The sequence below is a fragment of the Dreissena polymorpha genome, chromosome 15 (assembly GCF_020536995.1).
Source record: "Dreissena polymorpha isolate Duluth1 chromosome 15, UMN_Dpol_1.0, whole genome shotgun sequence".
In the NCBI taxonomy this organism is placed as follows: domain Eukaryota; kingdom Metazoa; phylum Mollusca; class Bivalvia; order Myida; family Dreissenidae; genus Dreissena; species Dreissena polymorpha.
In genome coordinates, this window is record NC_068369.1 from 2751273 (window position 1) to 2761267 (window position 9995).

At 39.3% G+C, this 9995-nt stretch overlaps 1 long non-coding RNA gene across 1 annotated transcript; it reads right to left on the reverse strand.

Moving 5' to 3' along the window:
• Window positions 1-582: 582 nt before the first annotated feature.
• Window positions 583-9724, reverse strand: LOC127861244 (uncharacterized). The gene is made up of 10 exons (XR_008040146.1): window positions 9569-9724; window positions 9180-9266; window positions 7420-7579; window positions 7031-7117; window positions 5271-5430; window positions 4882-4968; window positions 3121-3280; window positions 2731-2817; window positions 971-1130; window positions 583-669 (listed from the first exon to the last, which is right to left on the reverse strand). It is a non-coding gene; the product is annotated as an uncharacterized LOC127861244 (long non-coding RNA).
• Window positions 9725-9995: the final 271 nt, after the last annotated feature.

Sequence of the window (9995 nt, forward strand, 5' to 3'; positions counted from 1 at the left end):
GCAGCATGCACTCAACAAGTGTGTAAGTATCAAACTGACTGCATGTAACCCTAAAAACAGGAGTTCGGTTGGGGTTATGTGACCCTTAAGAGAACCCAACCCCTTCAATTTAAATTAAAGGCACTTTTCCCAACAGGTATATCTGTTTTGAGAAAGATCACAAAGTTCCGGTACAATGACACACAATTAATTCCTAAAGTTGCCGTTGAAAGCGCCATGCGTAACAGCGTTTCGCGTCAAGAATTAAGGTAGAAAAGCCAAACTCGGTTACATCATACATGCAGCACTTAGACTCCATACAAGGCATGTCTTTCGATTCTAATAGGCAAGCTTATCTTACATATGGCTTAATAAGTGAAAAAATCATCAATGGCAATATTTGTGCATCAAAGCAGGTTTTGAACTGGATTCGAACAAACTTTTATATTTTTTTTGCACATTTTAGGTAAAATCCATGTAGAAGCAGCAATGCTGATGTCATTTGACCCAACAAAAGGGCTCGCTTGCATGGAAAAACAACACACTTGGCTTCCTGACTAAAAAAAGTCATCGTCAGACATGAGCTTAAGTCTTTTGTCACACCTGGACCTATGATTCCTCGGCTCGAGTTCCGTCTAGGGCAGGCTCCGGAAAGTGTCAGTCTGGCCCGGGTGCTCAATTCCGTGTAATCTGAGAAAACAAAAAAGGTTTTTTGTGCGCATTTGCCCATTACGGTGCCAACTAATGTAAGTTAGATACAATTAGAGTAAGCTTTCAATAGTCTTTCTCGCTTTATTTGCTGCAAATGGTTATTCACCACGCCGGCATCACATTGTCGGGCACACCGGCAAAGTTATCGCCACAAAGTTTGGTTTCAGAGCTGCAGTCAATGTAAAACACACAAATTTCCTAATTTTGGTGACAAAAGTGTGCCAGGATATCAAAGAAATCATTTTACAATAGATTTAATTGACAATAACGGCGTACTAACCTGCAAAGACACCGATCCTCTCGACACGACTGGGCGAGTGTTGAGGGCCGTCTCCGAATCAGTCACACTGTACAGTTTTTGATGGCCTGTCACTTCAGCCGGACTTGTAAACCAATTGGACGACAGTTCAGGCAGAGCTATAGACCCATTTCGACACCGCCTACAAATGCACACTTAGGTTTACGCATAATATTAAGGTCACTTAAATACAGATTCCCTGGTGTTTTTCATGCAGGGTCTATCGCAACAACATTCTTCCAGGAAAGAAAAGCATAATATTATTATCATTTTTGTGTTTTCAGCTGAATACTTGATTTTACTTGAACTCAGCGAGATATCCAAACAGGTAAAATAAGGCAAAGTAGTGTTATTCTGAGTAGATCTGCCTGAATGGGTTGAAGGCGAAGGCGGATAGAAGTGTAGGTCCAAAATTGGCGGGCATTTTTAAACAGAAAAAGGCTCAAAAAGTAAACAATAATAATAAATACAGATGAAATAAAGACATGCATTAGGTTCATTATTGAGATTGATGCAAATTAATGTCAAAATGGCACTGAAAAAACAATACCGGGTGTTTAAGTAGTCTTAGAATATGTCTCCGGAACAGGTTTCGGTGTGATTTTCCAGCATTTACCCCCCTTATGACCCCAAGTGCAACAGCCCAATTGCAAACAGCCCTTATTTGGGTCAAAATGACATCTGGCAGTTATGTTTTGCAATACAGAGAGTTTTGATGGTCAAATGTCAAAATTCTGGCAGACGACTAACTTGGTCGGATGTGCTTAAAGGTTACGCATGCGCAATTAATTTCCTTCTATATTACATATAAAATAGTTGAAGTTCGATATCAATTTTTACCATGATCAAGCGCATACCCACTATATCATCATACATCATTGGAAAGATTAATGCATAATCTTTTGAAAAAATGCATGTCATTAAATTCTATACGCGCAAACTCAAAATATTTACCTTAGAATAGGCAAACCGGTTTTGACAGCTGTGCAGACAACCATTTTGGGCTCAAATAGTATGACCTACTTTCGAAGCCGGGAACCATCAACACAAAAAGTAGAGCACAAAAATGGCTTATTTTCTTATTGCTTACAAATATACCTTCAAGTTGATACCAAAACCAACCATTTGCAATGTATTTTACAAATCCTAGGCAGCATGCACTCAACAATGTGTGCTAAGTATCAAACTGACTGCATGTAACCCTAAAAACAGGAGTTCCGGTTTGGGGTTATGTGACCTTTAAGAGAACCCAACCCCTTCAAATTTAAATTAAAGGCACTTTTCCCACAGGTATAATCTGTTTTGAGAAAGATCACAAAGTTCCGGTACAATGACACACAGATTAATTCATAAAAGTTGCCGTTGAAAGCGCCATGCGTAACAGCGTTTCGCGTCAAGAATTAAGGTAGAAAAGCCAAACTCGGTTACATCATACATGCAGCACTTAGACTCCATACAAGGCATGTCTTTCGATTCTAATAGGCAAAGCTTATCTTACATATGGCTTAATAAGTGAAAAAATCATCAATGGCAATATTTGTGCATCAAAGCAGGTTTTGAACTGGATTCGAACAAACTTTTTATATTTTTTTTGCACATTTTAGGTAAAATCCATGTAGAAGCAGCAATGCTGATGTCATTTGACCCAACAAAAGGGCTCGCTTGCATGGAAAAACAACACACTTGGCTTCCTGACTAAAAAAAGTCATCGTCAGACATGAGCTTTAAGTCTTTTGTCACACCTGGACCTATGATTCCTCGGCTCGAGTTCCGTCTAGGGCAGGCTCCGGAAAGTGTCAGTCTGGCCCGGGTGCTCAATTCCGTGTAATCTGAGAAAACAAAAAAGGTTTTTTTGTGCGCATTTGCCCATTACGGTGCCAACTAATGTAAGTTAGATACAATTAGAGTAAGCTTTCAATAGTCTTTCTCGCTTTATTTGCTGCAAATGGTTAATTCACCACGCCGGCATCACATTGTCGGGCACACCGGCAAAGTTATCGCCACAAAGTTTGGTTTCAGAGCTGCAGTCAATGTAAAACACACAAATTTCCTAATTTTGGTGACAAAAGTGTGCCAGGATATCAAAGAAATCATTTTACAATAGATTTAATTGAAAATAACGGCGTACTAACCTGCAAAGACACCGATCCTCTCGACACGACTGGGCGAGTGTTGAGGGCCGTCTCCGAATCAGTCACACTGTACAGTTTTTGATGGCCTGTCACTTCAGCCGGACTTGTAAACCAATTGGACGACAGTTCAGGCAGAGCTATAGACCCATTTCGACACCGCCTACAAATGCACACTTAGGTTTACGCATAATATTAAGGTCACTTAAATACAGATTCCCTGGTGTTTTTCATGCAGGGTCTATCGCAACAACATTCTTCCAGGAAAGAAAGCATAATATTATTATCATTTTTGTGTTTTCAGCTGAATACTTGATTTTACTTGAACTCAGCGAGATATCCAAACAGGTAAAATAAGGCAAAGTAGTGTTATTCTGAGTAGATCTGCCTGAATGGGTTGAAGGCGAAGGCGGATAGAAGTGTAGGTCCAAAATTGGCGGGCATTTTTAACAGAAAAAGGCTCAAAAAGTAAACAATAATAATAAATACAGATGAAATAAAGACATGCATTAGGTTCATTATTGAGATTGATGCAAATTAATGTCAAAATGGCACTGAAAAACAATACCGGGTGTTTAAGTAGTCTTAGAATATGTCTCCGGAACAGGTTTCGGTGTGATTTTCCAGCATTTACCCCCCTTATGACCCCAAGTGCAACAGCCCAATTGCAAACAGCCCTTATTTGGGTCAAAATGACATCTGGCAGTTATGTTTTGCAATACAGAGAGTTTTTGATGGTCAAATGTCAAAATTCTGGCAGACGACTAACTTGGTCGGATGTGCTTAAAGGTTACGCATGCGCAATTAATTTCCTTCTATATTACATATAAAATAGTTGAAGTTCGATATCAATTTTTACCATGATCAAGCGCATACCCACTATATCATCATACATCATTGGAAAGATTAATGCATAATCTTTTGAAAAAAATGCATGTCATTAAATTCTATACGCGCAAACTCAAAATATTTACCTTAGAATAGGCAAACCGGTTTTGACAGCTGTGCAGACAACCATTTTGGGCTCAAATAGTATGACCTACTTTCGAAGCCGGGAACCATCAACACAAAAAGTAGAGCACAAAAATGGCTTATTTTCTTATTGCTTACAAATATACCTTCAAGTTGATACCAAAACCAACCATTTGCAATGTATTTTACAAATCCTAGGCAGCATGCACTCAACAATGTGTGCTAAGTATCAAACTGACTGCATGTAACCCTAAAAACAGGAGTTCCGGTTTGGGGTTATGTGACCTTTAAGAGAACCCAACCCCTTCAAATTTAAATTAAAGGCACTTTTCCCACAGGTATAATCTGTTTTGAGAAAGATCACAAAGTTCCGGTACAATGACACACAGATTAATTCATAAAAGTTGCCGTTGAAAGCGCCATGCGTAACAGCGTTTCGCGTCAAGAATTAAGGTAGAAAAGCCAAACTCGGTTACATCATACATGCAGCACTTAGACTCCATACAAGGCATGTCTTTCGATTCTAATAGGCAAAGCTTATCTTACATATGGCTTAATAAGTGAAAAAAATCATCAATGGCAATATTTGTGCATCAAAGCAGGTTTTGAACTGGATTCGAACAAACTTTTTATATTTTTTTTGCACATTTTAGGTAAAATCCATGTAGAAGCAGCAATGCTGATGTCATTTGACCCAACAAAAGGGCTCGCTTGCATGGAAAAAACAACACACTTGGCTTCCTGACTAAAAAAAGTCATCGTCAGACATGAGCTTTAAGTCTTTTGTCACACCTGGACCTATGATTCCTCGGCTCGAGTTCCGTCTAGGGCAGGCTCCGGAAAGTGTCAGTCTGGCCCGGGTGCTCAATTCCGTGTAATCTGAGAAAACAAAAAAGGTTTTTTGTGCGCATTTGCCCATTACGGTGCCAACTAATGTAAGTTAGATACAATTAGAGTAAGCTTTCAATAGTCTTTCTCGCTTTATTTGCTGCAAATGGTTAATTCACCACGCCGGCATCACATTGTCGGGCACACCGGCAAAGTTATCGCCACAAAGTTTGGTTTCAGAGCTGCAGTCAATGTAAAACACACAAATTTCCTAATTTTGGTGACAAAAGTGTGCCAGGATATCAAAGAAATCATTTTACAATAGATTTAATTGAAAATAACGGCGTACTAACCTGCAAAGACACCGATCCTCTCGACACGACTGGGCGAGTGTTGAGGGCCGTCTCCGAATCAGTCACACTGTACAGTTTTTGATGGCCTGTCACTTCAGCCGGACTTGTAAACCAATTGGACGACAGTTCAGGCAGAGCTATAGACCCATTTCGACACCGCCTACAAATGCACACTTAGGTTTACGCATAATATTAAGGTCACTTAAATACAGATTCCCTGGTGTTTTTCATGCAGGGTCTATCGCAACAACATTCTTCCAGGAAAGAAAGCATAATATTATTATCATTTTTGTGTTTTCAGCTGAATACTTGATTTTACTTGAACTCAGCGAGATATCCAAACAGGTAAAATAAGGCAAAGTAGTGTTATTCTGAGTAGATCTGCCTGAATGGGTTGAAGGCGAAGGCGGATAGAAGTGTAGGTCCAAAATTGGCGGGCATTTTTAACAGAAAAAGGCTCAAAAAGTAAACAATAATAATAAATACAGATGAAATAAAGACATGCATTAGGTTCATTATTGAGATTGATGCAAATTAATGTCAAAATGGCACTGAAAAACAATACCGGGTGTTTAAGTAGTCTTAGAATATGTCTCCGGAACAGGTTTCGGTGTGATTTTCCAGCATTTACCCCCCTTATGACCCCAAGTGCAACAGCCCAATTGCAAACAGCCCTTATTTGGGTCAAAATGACATCTGGCAGTTATGTTTTGCAATACAGAGAGTTTTTGATGGTCAAATGTCAAAATTCTGGCAGACGACTAACTTGGTCGGATGTGCTTAAAGGTTACGCATGCGCAATTAATTTCCTTCTATATTACATATAAAATAGTTGAAGTTCGATATCAATTTTTACCATGATCAAGCGCATACCCACTATATCATCATACATCATTGGAAAGATTAATGCATAATCTTTTGAAAAAAATGCATGTCATTAAATTCTATACGCGCAAACTCAAAATATTTACCTTAGAATAGGCAAACCGGTTTTGACAGCTGTGCAGACAACCATTTTGGGCTCAAATAGTATGACCTACTTTCGAAGCCGGGAACCATCAACACAAAAAGTAGAGCACAAAAATGGCTTATTTTCTTATTGCTTACAAATATACCTTCAAGTTGATACCAAAACCAACCATTTGCAATGTATTTTACAAATCCTAGGCAGCATGCACTCAACAATGTGTGCTAAGTATCAAACTGACTGCATGTAACCCTAAAAACAGGAGTTCCGGTTTGGGGTTATGTGACCTTTAAGAGAACCCAACCCCTTCAAATTTAAATTAAAGGCACTTTTCCCACAGGTATAATCTGTTTTGAGAAAGATCACAAAGTTCCGGTACAATGACACACAGATTAATTCATAAAAGTTGCCGTTGAAAGCGCCATGCGTAACAGCGTTTCGCGTCAAGAATTAAGGTAGAAAAGCCAAACTCGGTTACATCATACATGCAGCACTTAGACTCCATACAAGGCATGTCTTTCGATTCTAATAGGCAAAGCTTATCTTACATATGGCTTAATAAGTGAAAAAAATCATCAATGGCAATATTTGTGCATCAAAGCAGGTTTTGAACTGGATTCGAACAAACTTTTTATATTTTTTTTGCACATTTTAGGTAAAATCCATGTAGAAGCAGCAATGCTGATGTCATTTGACCCAACAAAAGGGCTCGCTTGCATGGAAAAACAACACACTTGGCTTCCTGACTAAAAAAAGTCATCGTCAGACATGAGCTTTAAGTCTTTTGTCACACCTGGACCTATGATTCCTCGGCTCGAGTTCCGTCTAGGGCAGGCTCCGGAAAGTGTCAGTCTGGCCCGGGTGCTCAATTCCGTGTAATCTGAGAAAACAAAAAAGGTTTTTTGTGCGCATTTGCCCATTACGGTGCCAACTAATGTAAGTTAGATACAATTAGAGTAAGCTTTCAATAGTCTTTCTCGCTTTATTTGCTGCAAATGGTTAATTCACCACGCCGGCATCACATTGTCGGGCACACCGGCAAAGTTATCGCCACAAAGTTTGGTTTCAGAGCTGCAGTCAATGTAAAACACACAAATTTCCTAATTTTGGTGACAAAAGTGTGCCAGGATATCAAAGAAATCATTTTACAATAGATTTAATTGAAAATAACGGCGTACTAACCTGCAAAGACACCGATCCTCTCGACACGACTGGGCGAGTGTTGAGGGCCGTCTCCGAATCAGTCACACTGTACAGTTTTTGATGGCCTGTCACTTCAGCCGGACTTGTAAACCAATTGGACGACAGTTCAGGCAGAGCTATAGACCCATTTCGACACCGCCTACAAATGCACACTTAGGTTTACGCATAATATTAAGGTCACTTAAATACAGATTCCCTGGTGTTTTTCATGCAGGGTCTATCGCAACAACATTCTTCCAGGAAAGAAAGCATAATATTATTATCATTTTTGTGTTTTCAGCTGAATACTTGATTTTACTTGAACTCAGCGAGATATCCAAACAGGTAAAATAAGGCAAAGTAGTGTTATTCTGAGTAGATCTGCCTGAATGGGTTGAAGGCGAAGGCGGATAGAAGTGTAGGTCCAAAATTGGCGGGCATTTTTAACAGAAAAAGGCTCAAAAAGTAAACAATAATAATAAATACAGATGAAATAAAGACATGCATTAGGTTCATTATTGAGATTGATGCAAATTAATGTCAAAATGGCACTGAAAAACAATACCGGGTGTTTAAGTAGTCTTAGAATATGTCTCCGGAACAGGTTTCGGTGTGATTTTCCAGCATTTACCCCCCTTATGACCCCAAGTGCAACAGCCCAATTGCAAACAGCCCTTATTTGGGTCAAAATGACATCTGGCAGTTATGTTTTGCAATACAGAGAGTTTTTGATGGTCAAATGTCAAAATTCTGGCAGACGACTAACTTGGTCGGATGTGCTTAAAGGTTACGCATGCGCAATTAATTTCCTTCTATATTACATATAAAATAGTTGAAGTTCGATATCAATTTTTACCATGATCAAGCGCATACCCACTATATCATCATACATCATTGGAAAGATTAATGCATAATCTTTTGAAAAAAATGCATGTCATTAAATTCTATACGCGCAAACTCAAAATATTTACCTTAGAATAGGCAAACCGGTTTTGACAGCTGTGCAGACAACCATTTTGGGCTCAAATAGTATGACCTACTTTCGAAGCCGGGAACCATCAACACAAAAAGTAGAGCACAAAAATGGCTTATTTTCTTATTGCTTACAAATATACCTTCAAGTTGATACCAAAACCAACCATTTGCAATGTATTTTACAAATCCTAGGCAGCATGCACTCAACAATGTGTGCTAAGTATCAAACTGACTGCATGTAACCCTAAAAACAGGAGTTCCGGTTTGGGGTTATGTGACCTTTAAGAGAACCCAACCCCTTCAAATTTAAATTAAAGGCACTTTTCCCACAGGTATAATCTGTTTTGAGAAAGATCACAAAGTTCCGGTACAATGACACACAGATTAATTCATAAAAGTTGCCGTTGAAAGCGCCATGCGTAACAGCGTTTCGCGTCAAGAATTAAGGTAGAAAAGCCAAACTCGGTTACATCATACATGCAGCACTTAGACTCCATACAAGGCATGTCTTTCGATTCTAATAGGCAAAGCTTATCTTACATATGGCTTAATAAGTGAAAAAAATCATCAATGGCAATATTTGTGCATCAAAGCAGGTTTTGAACTGGATTCGAACAAACTTTTTATATTTTTTTTGCACATTTTAGGTAAAATCCATGTAGAAGCAGCAATGCTGATGTCATTTGACCCAACAAAAGGGCTCGCTTGCATGGAAAAACAACACACTTGGCTTCCTGACTAAAAAAAGTCATCGTCAGACATGAGCTTTAAGTCTTTTGTCACACCTGGACCTATGATTCCTCGGCTCGAGTTCCGTCTAGGGCAGGCTCCGGAAAGTGTCAGTCTGGCCCGGGTGCTCAATTCCGTGTAATCTGAGAAAACAAAAAAGGTTTTTTGTGCGCATTTGCCCATTACGGTGCCAACTAATGTAAGTTAGATACAATTAGAGTAAGCTTTCAATAGTCTTTCTCGCTTTATTTGCTGCAAATGGTTAATTCACCACGCCGGCATCACATTGTCGGGCACACCGGCAAAGTTATCGCCACAAAGTTTGGTTTCAGAGCTGCAGTCAATGTAAAACACACAAATTTCCTAATTTTGGTGACAAAAGTGTGCCAGGATATCAAAGAAATCATTTTACAATAGATTTAATTGAAAATAACGGCGTACTAACCTGCAAAGACACCGATCCTCTCGACACGACTGGGCGAGTGTTGAGGGCCGTCTCCGAATCAGTCACACTGTACAGTTTTTGATGGCCTGTCACTTCAGCCGGACTTGTAAACCAATTGGACGACAGTTCAGGCAGAGCTATAGACCCATTTCGACACCGCCTACAAATGCACACTTAGGTTTACGCATAATATTAAGGTCACTTAAATACAGATTCCCTGGTGTTTTTCATGCAGGGTCTATCGCAACAACATTCTTCCAGGAAAGAAAGCATAATATTATTATCATTTTTGTGTTTTCAGCTGAATACTTGATTTTACTTGAACTCAGCGAGATATCCAAACAGGTAAAATAAGGCAAAGTAGTGTTATTCTGAGTAGATCTGCCTGAATGGGTTGAAGGCGAAGGCGGATAGAAGTGTAGGTCCA